Raw genomic sequence first — 16452 nt, forward strand, 5'->3', positions numbered from 1 at the left:
AGCAAGAGAACAGATTTTTTGGAATACCTTGGCTCACCAACATTCTTCCCTTTTGGTCACAAATATTTTATTCACTCCCTTCCCCACATGCAAAATACCCTCATTCTCTTCCTAAGAGGGAAAACTCAAAAGTCCTGTCCAATATGATTATCAGATTACAAAGCACAAAATCTAATGTGCGTATCTATATAAACCTAGATGTGCCACTTCTCATCTACAGATCTAAGAAATACAGAAAACAAAAAAGACACGAAAAAAGTAATGTGATATACCCTCACTACCCTATACCTGTTGGATTCACAGAAGAGGAATGGAATGACTGGAATAAACATTCCTATTTAGGAAGGGGAAGGATGGAGGGAGGGGAGGAGAGGGGCACCTAGAAGCCACTGAACCATGGAAATGCCACACTTCCATTGAACAGCCATTGTGAGGGCTTTCTCCCTGATAGTATTCTCCAGCCTATAGTTCTCAGGGGCCCTTGGCTCTGACCTTTATACACTATCCTCATTGGATACTTCTGAAGAAGGTGTAAGAAAATGTGCCTTCATTGAGACCTGAGCAGCTTTCTAAGTTTTCTCTACCCTTAGAAGGTTTGAGACCCAGGAACTATTCTAAGTCTTTAATAGTCACAGTTTCACAGGCTGGTAGTTCTCTGACAGTGCAATTCTCTCAAAGATAGTCATTTCATTCCTATTTATTTTCAGTCAGTCAGCTCTGTGTGCCAGTCATCTCACTCACAATTCTTTTGCAGATGTGCCCTTCTCTCTGGACTTGTGTGTATAATCTTAACAGATACCCTGGGAGAAGCATATTCCTAGTATTTTTCTCTAGGTCTCCTGGTTCAACTGAAAAGATTTACTGTGTGAATAAACTCATTCGGAGATTTAAAAATGTGTCTGATGGTCACATTTTTGTTTTGGCCTTTACTGCTGCTGTGCTGGATTTTAATTAGTATTTGTTTTTTAAAGGCCTTCACAGTTTTATTTTACTGCACGGAAATGGAAACCAGTTGGGTCTTTATTCTGCAAGGCTCCACATTTCTGAACTGTCTTTAATCCCTTTCATTCCTTCTTGTAAGTCAACCAATTCTTTTATCTCTTTCCTGTTGTAACATGTCAAAATGAAGTCAAAAGTGAGAAACTCAAGTTACTAATGTCGTTTACTTATTCTTTTGTGAGAAGCTACAAACCCACTGGGTTCAATATTCACTTTCCATGCTACCACAGGTTAGAATTTTACCACTACATAGCACAAATCAGCATCTGTTTAATAATATTTCCTTGACACCTCTACCCATGGCCATAACTAATGCCAAATATTTTTGGGTTTTGTTCTTGTGTTTCTGGTACCTTCTGGAAAAATTTCTTTATCAGTCAGGATAGGCAACATTAATCTGGTTGCCAACCTGAAAGTCTGAGTGGTTTAAAGCAACAAAATTTACCTTTCTCTTATCCTACATATCTACTCAGAATGTGAAGTGGAGTGGAGCTTGTCATATGAACCCTAGTGAGTGAATTATGTCAGCTCTATCAGTCACACTGGTTCTTAAGGCTATTGCCCAGAAAGGATACATATCAATATTCATACATTTCACTGGCAAGTAAGTCACATGACCAAAATGTGAGTTTAAGTGGGGAGAAAAGTAAATTCCTACTAAATGGCCAATGTGAGAGAGGTGACATTAGCAAAAGATCCTAATGAATACCACTGGGAACAAGGATGGAACAAGGGAGACCATACAGAAAGTTACTGAAAAAAGTCAGGCATAAGATGGTCCTGGCATGGACCAGGGGGCATTATAGATGGCAAGAAGTCCAAGTCTGGGTAAAGTTTGAAGAGAGATTCAGTAAGTTTTGCTAATGAAATGGGGTGATAAAGAAAACGAAGAAGTCAAGAATCAATCTAAAGTTTTGTCCTGAGCAAATAAGACAGAGTTGCCATTTACAGATATGAAGAAGATATGAGAGAAACCATATTGGGAGGTAATATCAAGAATTCAGTTTTGTGCATTTTAATTTTGAGAAGCTTACTCTGCATTTAGTTCTATACATGTGTATGGGGTTCTGAAGAGAGCCTCTTCTCCTATGCTGGCTATCTGGTTATACCTCCTCTTTAAATCTCAAACTGTACGGATCACTCTTCATCTGTTTTCTCAGTGTTCTTTTATCCACATACATTCCAATATTACAAGATTTATTATGTATTCCTACATTCAGTGACCCATAATACCTGCCAGGCTACAAGCTAATGGCATTAATTAAAAGTTCCTTATTATGTTCTCTTTAGAAAAATTGATCTCAAGGAAAGCAATCATTCTACAGCACTCTCAAAAGTTCTGGGTTATTTTTACACTATTAAGCATGATTTCCTTTTTAAGCAGATCATGTCTCACTTATAAAGACAGAAAAATGCTCCTATATTATAATAACCCTTTTTAAAACACTTAGGGGCTCTGGAATTATCAAAATCGAATATGCCTTAAATGTCTCAGAAAACTTGAGCGCTTCTTGGAGTTTTTCACAGGGCTCTTTTAGTAAATACGGAAAAACATTATTACCCATCCTATTGGCAACGATTATATGCAGCATGAAAAACAAATTTTAGTTGATCTCAAATAGAATGTTAACTCAATCATGCCTTTCAATTCTGACACACATTTGCAGAAGTGGGATTATTGGGTCGCCTCCACAGTCCCTTCTGCCAAAATCAAGTTTTAGCACACTATTCCCCAGATTATTGGAATCTGCTTGTAGTCAGTATAAAAAACTGCAGCTTTGTAAATTGTTGTACAGGGTCATAGATCAAATGTCACTCCTGTGGCTAAAAGTGATAGAAACTGTCTATTTATTATCTAGTTCCAATTTGAATTAATATCCCATAATTTCTGCTCATACATTTTTACTGAGCCTTCACCAGCCTCTTCAAAGTGCCTGAAACTTCTATGACACAGCTCAAACTCAGTTTTAGCCACATTCCCTAGCGTTCCAGTGGCTTTGCTCTGGAGCTTTTGCTAATTTCCCAGCATCATCACTCTGTGGATGTTCACATTTTTTTTTTTTCAACAATAAGAAGGGATTTCTTGGTTGGATGGACTCAGAGCACACACTCATTTTGTCTATATCAGAAGAAAGTAGTCAAAACCAGTGGTAACATTCTGGGTCCTACAGAGCTTCACCCAATTCTATCTCAGTTTGAAACTCCTAATTTTCTAATCCCCACTGTCTTTACCAGGGCTGCAATTGTGTCACATCAACACTTAATGTCTAACTCTCCCCTATACATGAAGATGAGAACGTGGGTCAGAGACCTCATCCCAGCCATCCAATCTCATTTTTTATTTTGTTGTATTTTATGTTGATTTTCCTTAACTTTCTTCTCCTACACTGAAATTTGAATAAAATCAGGCCTTTTTGTTAGTTGAAGTTGACTGCCATTTCCCTGGCCCTAAGCTGCTCATGTAAGCATGTGTTTGATCTTTGGTTTTAATGTCACGTATTTCCAGTACAGGCCACAATACTGGGGAAAAAAAATCTAATCTCCTAAAACCTCAAGTTCTTTTATCCTTTCTCTGCTGGGTGCTGAAAAACTTATGCTTCCACAGAAATTTCTATCCTGCAGAAAACTTGTTCTAAATTCAGCAACCAGTCAAGCACAGGTGCAAAAGCCTTCCCAGCTCTCACCCTATGTTCCAACTTAAAGGATCTATCTCTGCATTACCCAGCTGTGTATCTCAATCTCTAAGGTGTTTTATTCTTTCACCTTTCCCCAGGGGTGTTCAGTGTGCAGCCCAGATTTCTCCTTCCCAAGCACACCTCTCAACCATCTGAAAAAAGTCTGAATTTTCTGCCATGTCATACTAATAATCACTCAGAGATCTTTCCTTCCGCAGGAAAAAACAAAAACCACAACCATTCATTTCGTATTAGATAAGAGGGATACATGAATCATCTTCCATCAGCAGTGTTTCTCCAATATTTTGGCATGGGACTCATTTCTAACACTATGAACCTAAGTTCCTCTGCTGTGCAGGAAACATCCATTTTTGATGTTATTCTCAGCAAGTGGGTCTGCTGGAAATGACCATCATCTTACACAGAGAAGGGATGTCCACTGCAATTGCTACTTGTTCTGGCAGACTCCCTCTCCTGAGTACTATTCACAAAGAGTTTAGAAGCTCTCCCTGACCTTCATTAAAAGTATACTTTAATTCTAGCAAGGCAGACAATAGGCACAGTTCAGCAAGCCAAGACAGTAACTCTTGCCTATGGTCCTCCAGTTTTGAAAGCTTAAGATAAGAATTATATGCAACCTACTATTAAACAAACATGCCAACATATGAAATCCAGAGGACGTTATAATAATAATAATAATAATAAACGCATACGGTGTATCGTGTGCCAGCACTACTTAAGTATTTTACATTTATTAACTCATTTAATCTTCACAGCATCTTGTGAATTTAATCCTGTTATTTACCTAGGAAACTGAGGCAAAGAGAGGTTTAGTCATCTGCCCAAGGTCAAGCTGTGGAGAAGCAATAAAAATGGGATTCCAAAGAGACACATGCATTTTCTATGAAGTTGCTTTACAATCCAAATGAAGTCCCCCTTCCCCCAAAGGGCATCAGGGAATCTGCCTATTCAGATCCCCTCCATCCTATGCCATTCTACTGCTTAACCTGTTACAGATTCCAAAGTTCCTGTTTGCAGGCAATTCATTTCATCTATTTTTTTGTTGGATATTTGTTTCTTTGATGGAGTTATTGGGTTTGACTTCACTCAGATTTGATCATCCATTTCTCTTGCTATTAGTTACTACCTCTTTTCACTATCTTATTAAAATCCACTGAAAAAAAGAGGGAGGTATGGGTTGAAGAAACCCTGAACTGCCACACAAAACTATCAAATATATGAGTGTATTTATGTGTATCAAGTGATTTGTCCAAAGTCACACAGTAAATAAGTGGTGGAGTGGAGCTTTGACCTCAGGTGGCATGGCCTCCACATCTGAGCAGTTAACCGTAATAGAATCTACCGTATATGGTGGTTACTATGTGTACAGCTCTTAGAAAAATACCTGACATATAGTAGGTACTCAGTAATTTTCACAATTATAATTAATATTAAAGTGTGATTATTTGGTTGGCTTAAAAAATATATCATATTGTACCCATTTCTCTGCCTTTTCCTTGCATGTTTTCGGCTGCCCTTCTCACTTTCTCTCACACTGACAGGGAGCTCTGATTTTTCAAGGATATTCCATAATGCATTATGTAAATTACTGAAGCAATTTTGAAGGGTTACCTTGTGAAAGGGTAAAGCCCAAGCTCCCTAACACCTGACTTACCCTAACTTCTGCAGCCTCATTTCTCACCAGTATCCTCACACTCTAGAATACCTAGCCATATCTCGGCCCCCTTACCCCTTACTCCTCACAAAGCTGACACCTACCATCCTTCTTTAAAACACAACTCAGAGGGCATGACCCCTGGTCCTGCCTCCCATGTAGCCAGGACTGCGTGAAGACCCTTGCCATGTGCATGCCTTAGTGTATGAGAAGGGCACTTAATATTTCCCCTGCAGCACGTATCATGCTATACAATAATAATCTGCTTATTTGTTGAACTTTCCATAAGCTTGTGCCCTTCTCTGAGGCCAGGTATAGTCTGTTCTGTTTAGTATCAATAGAAGTCCTGACACATGATAATGAGCAAAATATATTCATGGAATGAAAGCATAAAAACTATTTAATGAATGTATTAAAATTGGTTCTACGGAAAAAAAAACAATGCGGATGCTGGAGCTACAGTCTGTATTTTTTTTGTCATTTGCAAGGCTGAGTAGTCAATTACTGTTATGAAGTATGCAGAAGGGGGGTATTGTTACTCAGAAGACAAATTCACAATCACTGCCTATGGTAGGTGAGCAGAGGAGACAGGATGCTGCCAGGCAAGGTCAAGAGATGAGCAATTTATCCTGAAGCTAAACGTTTTAAGAGAGATTTTCCATGATAGAGATAGAAATAGAGATGTGGGGTGAGGGGATGAGAGTGGAAAGGGAGAGAGAGGAGAGGAAATAAGGGGGGAGGGGAAAAAGAAAAGAAGGAAGGGAAGATGAGAAGGGCAAGAGGGAGGGAGGGAGAAAGGAAAGGAGGGGAAAATATTAAAAAAGAAAGCTCTAAAGGTGCAATGGATGACAGACATAAGTATATGTTAGGATGAGGTAGTGTATCAGCCTGAAAGAGAGAAAAACTAGGACTAACTGTTTTGGAAAAAATGATTCTACAGAAGAGCCTAGTCAAAAAATTTTTGTTGTGGTTTCTTTTATAAGAGTCTCTGCGGCTGAGCAAAAGTCAATACTACAAAGTCAATGTCTCTCTCCCCTTTTCAAAGACAGTGCAGGTGATTCACTGAAATCACAAAAAGTCCTTTCTATGTGCCACACATGAAACAGTGAACAAGAAGGATACAATCTTTTCTTTAATTCTATTTATAGTTCAGCCAGGAAGTGGGAGGTATGAATTATTTATAATGTTCCAGGCATAATGCTATGTTCTTTACATGCATTTTCTTCACTTAATTCTTAAAATAACCCACAGTACTGGTGCTATTGTTACATCCATTTTAAAGAAGGAGAAAATGAGGCTTAGAGGCAACAGTTCTCAACCCCTGCTGAACGTTAGGAGAATAAAGGGAGCTCCGTGAGGCCAGACTCCAACTCCAGAGGTTAAGATTTATTTGACCTGGAATGCATACTAATTATTAGTATATATTTTTAAACTAGGTAATTCCAAAATGAATACAATTTTGAAAACTTTTTTTATAGGCTTAGTTTATAATTTACCCAAAGTTTCTTTGCTAGTAAGTGGTAAGCCAGGACTCAAGACCCAAGTCCTTCTGATACCACACTTATTCTTGATCCTTTGCTATGTTCTTATGCTAACATCAAAATACAGTAAGAATGGAGCACTGTAGGTTGTTCATTGAAGCAAATGCTTATTATTGGTTTATGATGATTTGGAATATTTGGAAAAAAATGCATTAGTAGAATGGTATTGAAAGAAAGACATGCTAGACATAGGATAATATATTTCTCCTGGTTCCATGAGAAGGCTTGAATCAAGTTAAGGCTAGTGTTGCCACATAGTAAGCTGCTTCCTTCATGCCAAGGAAATTCCTGACACAAGAGACCCATAAGTGACATTTTACTCTATGGTCACCACCCCCTCTTCCCATCCAACAGGATATGAAATTGCATGTGCTCAGTGCCCTTTTTCATTCCTGAGTTTTAAGTGAAAAGTTCCAAGTGATACATTTCCAAGTGGTTGTCAAGAAATCCTTGATTGGGATACATTACAAGAATCTAATGGGAATAAAATTAAGGTTCCAAGGCAGATATTTTAAAAGAATGAAGTTTCTTTACAGGAATATTATGATTAAGAATGAAATTGATATCACATTTGGCAATAACACCACCAAAGATTCGAAAACAGTGTAGAAATGCCTTCACAATTCTGGGGACAACCTGAAGGCATATAAACAATCTAGAATAAGAAATAAAGATATTCATTTAAGACGTTTAATTTCTATGTGCCAGTTAATAAGAAGCATTAGGAGACTGATTCAACAAAATAAAGTCATTTTTGAAAGAGGAAAAGACATACGGTTCTACCTAAGTTGGCTGTCCCTGAATCTGGCCCTGCCTCTAGTGGATATTTGCCTGAACTCCAACACAGGAAATGAATAAAAGGGATACCCAAGATGAGAGATCTGGCCTAGTAAATAAGCATTCATTTTGGGAATAAGAGCACCAAGGGGTCTGAGAACATATGTGCAGGAAAAATATTGAACTGATAAAGTATTGGATGAATTTAAGCATTTAAAAATTATATTGGTAATATTTTAAACATCTGTTGGCACATTTGGGCAAGTAAATCACAATGTTCATAGAATATTAAGCAAACACAGAACAGGTCAACTATTAAATCTAGAAAACAAAAATGTAAAAGAAAATAATTGCACATATTATACATTATTATATATTATATAATATATATGCTATTTGGTTCAGTAGTGAATATCTACAAAATTATACCAACTTAAACATTGACTATTGATTTAATCAAACACTGTGAGAATGGGAAGGTGAAAAAAACCAGGGAGGTCAAAAAAGCTAAATACTTATCTACTATAAAGTGAAGTTAATAAACATCTAAAACTAATAAGTTGAGAAATATCATCATTATATGCATAATTTGAAACAGAGAGGTAAATAATAGAAGCGAAAATCATTAGAATCTCTAAATAAAGGACCAGTATTATATTGAATAATAGAGCATATATAAATTTTTTTGTTTAAATCCTTTTTATTATTTATTATTATGTGCATAGGTTTCTTTAATAAATAAAATTTTATTTAACATAATTTAAAACATAAATCTCGCCAGAAAATCATGGGACTCAATTGCTTCCTGAGATTCAAAGTCAGCCAAATTTTAGATCATTAGATAATGGGGTATTCAGAGACTGCATTGTTAAAAGTCTGTCAATTGATAGACAAACCTACAAACAAAAGAAGGGACAACTCTAAGTATAGACAGAGTAGTAACAAAATTGAATTGTCAATGAATGTTCATGACTGAGACACATAACTCATCTGTACTGGAAATACAGAACTTATGTAGGGGCAGAATAACAATACTAATGATAGCAACTAAAATTGTATACACTTCACAGTTTACAAAGACCAGCTACATCTGTTATTTTACTATTTAAAATGCAATAAAAAATGTAAAGAGAAAAATGAGCTAATATTGTGACAATAATTCAAATGAAGAGAGTAAAAAACAGTCAACATTCTTCTTTTGTTTCAATCATGTCGGTGTTTCAAGCCAAAGGCCTTCTAAAGGCTGAAGTATTTGGATAATTTATTTATGTATACAAACTTATTTATGAAGAGAATACGTAGTCACAAACTCCCTTTCCCACTTGGATGAAAAAGAAAAATAAAATTAATTAGAAGAGATGAAAGCCCTCTAATGTGTGGCTAAATTACTCACTCTCCTTCTAATCTGAATACTAAATCATTCATCTCCTCTACATCTATGAAGGTCTACAATACAGTCTCCAACCACTTCAACAATATGTTGTGGTATCCCCCTCAAAAATGGTCTAAAATGGCTTCACTCTCAGTTACAGCATTTGGGATAGCCTTTGCCATTTGATTTCTGTCATCCTCTATAGACTTTATTTGCATACATTAAACTGAATGAAATATTTCATATTTTTCAAAGTGAACTTGAACCAAATAACAAGTGGAATGAAATTCTTTTTTCTTTTCCATTTCCTATTTCAGTGTCTGCCATGAAATATCAGGTGGCCCGTTGTGCACTTTGCTAGAGTCCAATTGAGGGCATCAAGCTGTTCAGCAACATGCAAATGAAATGCCTCTCACGATTGTGTTTTCCTGCACTTGGTTCAAGAAAGATGACAATGAAAGTTTCATGTAAAGCCTTGTCACTGAAATATCAGGAAATTCATGTTTTTATTTCTCATAAATTTCTGGATGTGTTTTGAAACCAGAATAAATCTCATTTATAAGAAAATTATTAAAAATTCCAGCTGTGAAATTGAAAAGGGAGAAAAATTCTGACTCCATCTAAAAGTCAAGAAAAGTGAATTCAAATTCTTTTGTTTCAAAATTGATCAAAACCGTGTTCTTAGTTATGGAAAGTCCTCCTCATGAGTCACCCACCACCAGAATCAAGAAAATATCTAAATAGGAGTTTAAAGTTCTAGTGAGAGAAGTCACTTTCTATTTTCATAGCACCTGAAAACAATCTTTAATGTGTCATTGTTTATTTCATAAGCTTTGTTCAATGTTCAAGACAGGAAAACTATGGAAGACTGAACACCTATCAGAAATCCTTCTACCCTACCAGAGCCCTGTCAACTAAATTCTTAAAGCTAAGGATGGGCAAGAATGAAAGCACCAATAAACTTATCCATGCCTGGATGCCCTAAGGGCCATTTAAGTTCCACAGAGGTTTCTGGACAATGATGTCATGGAGAGTGACAAGTGGTGTTTAGCCATCTTGCCTTGTACAGTTTCAGAACATTTCCACACACACCCAGGAATAGCAGAAGCAAGATGGAAAATAGTGGTCATGGACAGGATTTAGAAATATAAGAAGAGCCCACTATATGTAAAGTAGCATAGGCCATACAACTGAAGACGAACAGGAACAGTACAGTGCCTTAAAGTAAATTGTTTCTATTTATCTACATTTAGCAGTATTGCTTAACTTTGATATAAATAGGCATGGTTATGTCAACATTCATAAGGCAGAATCAAGTATAAAAAGAAAACATTTTTACCATTTTATTTGTCATTGAAACGTTTGCATTAGGGATGTAAAATTGATGATCCTATGCATGAAAGTGAAAGATCAGCAGTGTCTAAAAACGACAATACAATTACTATTTTATTTCTAAACTTAGACATATTTGAGATATAATTGAGGATATAACATGCCAGGAAACCTCCCCCATCACACACACTAAAAGTACAATAAATAAATAACACAATAGTGCATACACTGAACAGTGTTTAAACCACAATAGTTACTACCAAGGAAAATACAAAATAAAAATGTATTGAAATAGAACAAAACACACCCAGACATACACACTTCAACTAATCTGAAAGGATAAACATTGAGGGCCCACAAAATAGATCATATTAAACATGTTCTTTTCTAAAAGATATTAAGATAGATTGCTTAAATTTAATTAATCAGTTACTGTCAAGTACTATTCCACACAAAAAGAAAGATCATTAAGTTTTTAAAAAAGGACAAGCAACTGGGTATCTTTTGGTGCCACAAGAGTCCTGATGCAATATATTGGGGGAAATCTACTGATTCTCTTGCTTTAACTCTCCATTACATCCTAATATGGGGCCACTCCATTCTAACATAGTGCCGCTACAGCTGTGGTGTACTACTACTTATTAACATGTGATCTCGGGCAAATCATTTAACCTCTCTTAATCTCTGATAAGTGGGACTACTGTAATTCACAATTATACGTAGCCTTGCTGAGGATAGAATTACAAGTAAATGGTGAAAGTATGTTACATAAAGCCTATTGTCAAGTAGGTGATGGAAAAAAATATTCATTGAGTTTAAACCTATTGTACCTTGCTGTGAAATTCAAAGGTAAAATAAAAAGGTAACATTCCAGATCCAACAAAAGTAATAAGGAGACACTCAACAAATGGTAGTTTTCACCATAATGTTTATCATACTTTTAAAAGATATGATCACTTTCTTCAATTAATGAGGAAGAGACAATGCTCATTCTTGGAAAATTAATGAAAAATAATAGCTAATAAGTAGTATTTAAAAACTACACATACTACAGAAATTCAGAGAAGAAACTTTTAGTTTCAGTTGAAATAATTAAAGCCAGTTACTCAGGTATAATAACTATCAACTTCGGAGTTTTTTACGTGGTCTGAATGTAGGTTCCATCACTAACCCATAGGTGCCCACACTAAAATCCTAAATTTTAAAGAGACTCTTCCATACAGATAATTTATATCTGAGTCTATAAAATTGGCAGTTCATTCATTTTATGTAACTTCACAAGACAAACTAAATAGAAACCCAAGCTAGGTATGGGCAAGTGATGTGAGTGCAGAGAAGCTAAGCAGCAGAGGCAGCATTTCTTAAATTCATCAGAAGGTGTGAAAAATGTTTCATTTATTTCCAACCATGTGTTCATCCTTTGAGGATACTGACTCTAGAGTGGGACCTTTTGGCTAAGATTTATCTTCAATTTGCTTTGTTTGCCTTCAAATATTAGTTATTATTCTTTTCCATGTGAAATATGATTAAGCTGCAAGTGATATCATATTTTAAAATATTGACTGCTATTAATACACCTTCTTCCTAATATTTATTACTGTTACTATCCACCAAACATCAATGGGTGACAAGTTTGTGTTCACTGAAAGAAAAAATAAAGTTCTACCTTTGTATAAAATCTTAATCCATTGAACTCTCAGGATCAGTATAAAAATATATTAAGTAAAAATGCTACTGTTATATTTTATGTAAGCATTTTCAGGGGCTGGTGTATTATTAAATCATAATTCAGAAACCTAATCAAATGACTTTCTTTTTTATCAACTTCCAGGTAAAATGAGTCCATGAATATAAAAAAAAAATTATCTGTCCTTAGAAATCAGATGTTCTAAATACACATTCCTCAGGATTGGGAAAGTTTCTATGGAGTCAGGAGAGATAAGGAAGATGTGTGAGAAGCACCTCCATCATTCACCATATGCCTCTTCCTTGCTGTGCAACAAAGACCCCTTGATCTCTAACCTGTGCAGTCTCCATCTCTAGAGAAGCTCTCTCTACTAAAGATTATAGGAAAAGTCAAGCTCTACAAAAAGTCCTGCTTTTATGCAAAGACCTATCTCTACTTACTCTCAATATTTTGTAGCTATCCACTGGAGAGAAAGCTTGTTCTGGAGCATTTGTCAAAAAAAAAAAGAAGGTCCACCTAGTCAACTAAATTCCACTGTCAATCATATGTTACACCCCTATCCAGAGAAATCTAAGTCTGAAAGCTACCACAGGAGAGCTGATGAAATCATACCAAACTGGGTATGTTAGAATTTCCAGTTGACCTGCTATTGTGTTACTTAATGTGTAACACAACAACTATGTGCTATTCCTCCATGCTTTTAATCCATAAGTACAATGATAAAATGCATCCAGTAAGGTTACTTTGAGAATTGAGGAAATACATGTGAAGTGATTAATGTCGGATACTGCACATGATATTTAATAGCTATTATTTTAATATTGTTATTAATGTTATTTTAGAATCTTATCATCTCCATAGTTGTACATTGTAAAAATTCCTTTCAAAATATTTGCAATAATATATACATGGTCACTGACATAAGAGATTACTATGCATCTGTCTCGGACTTAGAAAGGTGAAATTTGGTTACATTCTCTTCCTCACTAATTCTTATTATAGAAAATTTATTTAATGGGGTTCTTTTATGAACATTTTTCCCCTGCATATTAGAGAGATTGATTTTGCATGATATCTTACCTAAGCAGCGGATGAAGGATATATTCACTTCTGTCATAAAAGATGTCGTAGATGTAAACCTGAAAACTGTATGACTAGAAAGAAAGAAAAGGAAACAAGGAGACTAATTTAAAAAAATTTTTTTAAATGAGGCCAGAAGAATAATTTTATGTTCTAAAAGAAGGCTTTTTACTAAAAGCTAAAATACGACTACAATATGGCAATTCTTGAAAAGGTACATTGAATACCTTATCGAAAATATAGAGCTACATATATTTACCACTTAAAATTTTGACTAAGTATTAATTATTTTTATAATGATAACATTAAAAAGTAATATTTATCATAAAATATATAAAATTGTGTATTTATGTAAATGAAAGATGAAGATAACTAATTATATAATTAGACCATGTTTTACTATTAAATGTTATAGAGTATACATATACACATACACACAAACACACACATATTAAAATAGTCACAATCTTTCCAATTCTATCAGTATTCTCATATTACAAAAAATTAGACAGAAATTAGTGCAGCATATATACTTCAGTATGCAGTTTGTTATGTATATTTATGTGCCATATACCCATATTCTTTTTGGGAACTTTTTTATATGAAAAGCTTTATTATGTGAGCAAATACTAGAGATTAAGAACAGAGAAACTGGGGACTTCTTAATTGCTCATAGCATGACTTTAGATAAATCATTTGAATTTTCTGATCATCATTTGTAAAATAAGGAAAAATAATACCTTTCAATTTAAGTGAGAAAATAAAGTGCTTGGTATACTGCTTAATACATGATAGTTGTTCAATAAGGGTAGAAGTCATATTGGATTAAAGCCCACCCTAATGATTTCATTTTTAACTTCATTACTTCTTTAAAGACCCTATTTCCAAGTATAGTCACATTCTGAGGTACTGGGGGTTAGAATGTTAACAAATAAATTTGGAGGGGACACTCTTTAGTCCACAACATTTATTTAATTAATTTAAAAAAACATGGTTTAATTTCTCATAGTTAAATTCCATTATATATTTTATACTTATTTTTTCTTGGAATTTAGTCTTTGTTTTAATCTTTCATAGCATCCACATGATGAAATTCTTTCTTTGATCATAACCAATTATGTTGAGACTAGTCATTCTTTTATGAAAATCACTTTCATAGAAATAGAATTGACTTTTCACTTTCTATCTGCTCTATTAGAAATATACCTAATTTAATCATAACCAATTTTTCTTTTTACAATGTAACCTATTGCAACCTTCAAAAAATTATTTTTTTAAATGATTGATAAAAGTTATTTTATGTGTCCCTATAATTTTAATTTCATTAGGTATGAGATTTATTGACAGAATACTTTGTCTGCCAATCATAAGCTTAAAGGCCTAATTTTTAATTTTGTGTATAAACTTTTTAAGAACAAGTTCAAGAATAATATGTACGTAGGTATAAAAAAAAGCCAGCAGAGATTGGAAATGCATTATAAACATATTGGCATTATATTCAATTATACTGGATAACTAGTTAAGAACTAGTTAAGAAGAGTTCAGTTCTGATTTGTCATTATAAAGGGATATAGAGTATATTAAGATACAGGCAGGGATGACCAAAGAGAGAGTGGACATGAAAGTTACTTGTACAAGGTCTCAAATTCTCTGAGGCTGTACACTTTAAATTCTCAATACTTTATAGTGAGATTACATTATATATACAATCTTTGCATTTGTGTTTGATAAGCATTAGTTGTAACATGTAAACATTCACAACTTTATGGCAACTTATTATATTTTAAATATGTCAAGTACCTAAAAATGTGGAAATTGTTTAGAATTCTTCCTATCTCTGTGATGCACTCATGTTAGCTGTATGTATGCTTAAGGCTATAAAAGAAACAAAGAAGTCCAGTAAAAGGTTCAGAACATCACCCTGGGTTACAGTATGGGATGTCAGCCAACCTCAAGAGAAGTATAAATAATGCATTTATTTTAAAAATCATTTTACACAAACAACAGAAAGCTTGGTCTAGTATTATTATTATTCTTTTTGAATACTGAAACCTTATAGTATTTTAAAATCTATGATGAAAATAATTTTCCACATTTAAAAATTGTTCTTTTTTAAAAAAGAAGAAACTGTTAAAAGTATTGCAGAATTGTAGAGTTGAGAGAGGCAACATAAATTTAAACATTTTTTTTTTTTTATTTTTATAAAACTCATTCCATGGATAAGTGTGCTAAGGCATATTCATTCAAAGAGCAGGTAGTCCATGAGACCTATTAAATCCACCTCTTTTCTCTGCATTTGTGGATTTGGTTGCCACTTCTACTTGTAGTCTACACTCTCCCTCCTCGCTAGTTCTAGACACCCCAACCCTCAAGGGTTGGGCTACATCCCATTTTTATCCTATTCTTTGTTTAAGATTCAGTTTGACCCCACCATCTCCAGGAAACTTCATCTCCAGAAATTAACTTCATTCTACAACAATTTAGTTATCATAGTAGTGTTCCTTTAAAGTATTAAGTGCTAAGTATTCCCTAATAATTTAAATATATATGGGGTACAAGTTAACCATTTTTATTTAAAATAATGCCAATGTAAGATATATTAAATTCATAGATTTTGAAATCACTGGCAATCAAGTTTCAGATTACCATGACATGTTAATCAAAGGAAAATATAAACTGATTTTATATACAAGTGTTCAGGACTATATTCATTTATTCAACAAATATTTATTTTCACTGATTATTTATTATATGCTATACACCATGCTAGAAGTTGGGGAAGTATTTTTCATTTACAGTAAAAATAAGGGGACCTAGAGCAAACAATAATTTAGTTCAAAATAAATTAGCAACTTAATATATGGTACACTCTTTACTTGTTATTATTATATTAAAAGCCTGTTACTCAATAAACTTTGACATCAAAAGACTTAGCATTATGGATTACATCAACAAGAAGAGATTGTTCTCTGTAATGGTCTATTGTTAGGCCATTAAAATTTCTGGGCCAATAAAAGCTTTTTATTCTAATAATGAACATTTATTTTAAAAGGATGAGGTACAATTTAAAGGTTAAATAAATTAACTTCAGTATTTATAGCAATAATAAGAATAATATCAATATCAATATTTACAAATGCTTATTTCATACAAAGAATAAGCCAAGGAAAATACATGAATTATCTCATTTAATCTACATAATAACCTAGCTTCTCATTTCATATTTAGAAGCTAATTAATTTACACCTGCACATACATATATATGGATATAAAACAACCATGTTTATTTTTCTCCCTTGCCTACTATATTATAT

The sequence above is a fragment of the Balaenoptera borealis genome (genome assembly GCF_965194805.1).
Source record: "Balaenoptera borealis genome assembly, chromosome: 3".
Classification (NCBI taxonomy): domain Eukaryota; kingdom Metazoa; phylum Chordata; class Mammalia; order Artiodactyla; family Balaenopteridae; genus Balaenoptera; species Balaenoptera borealis.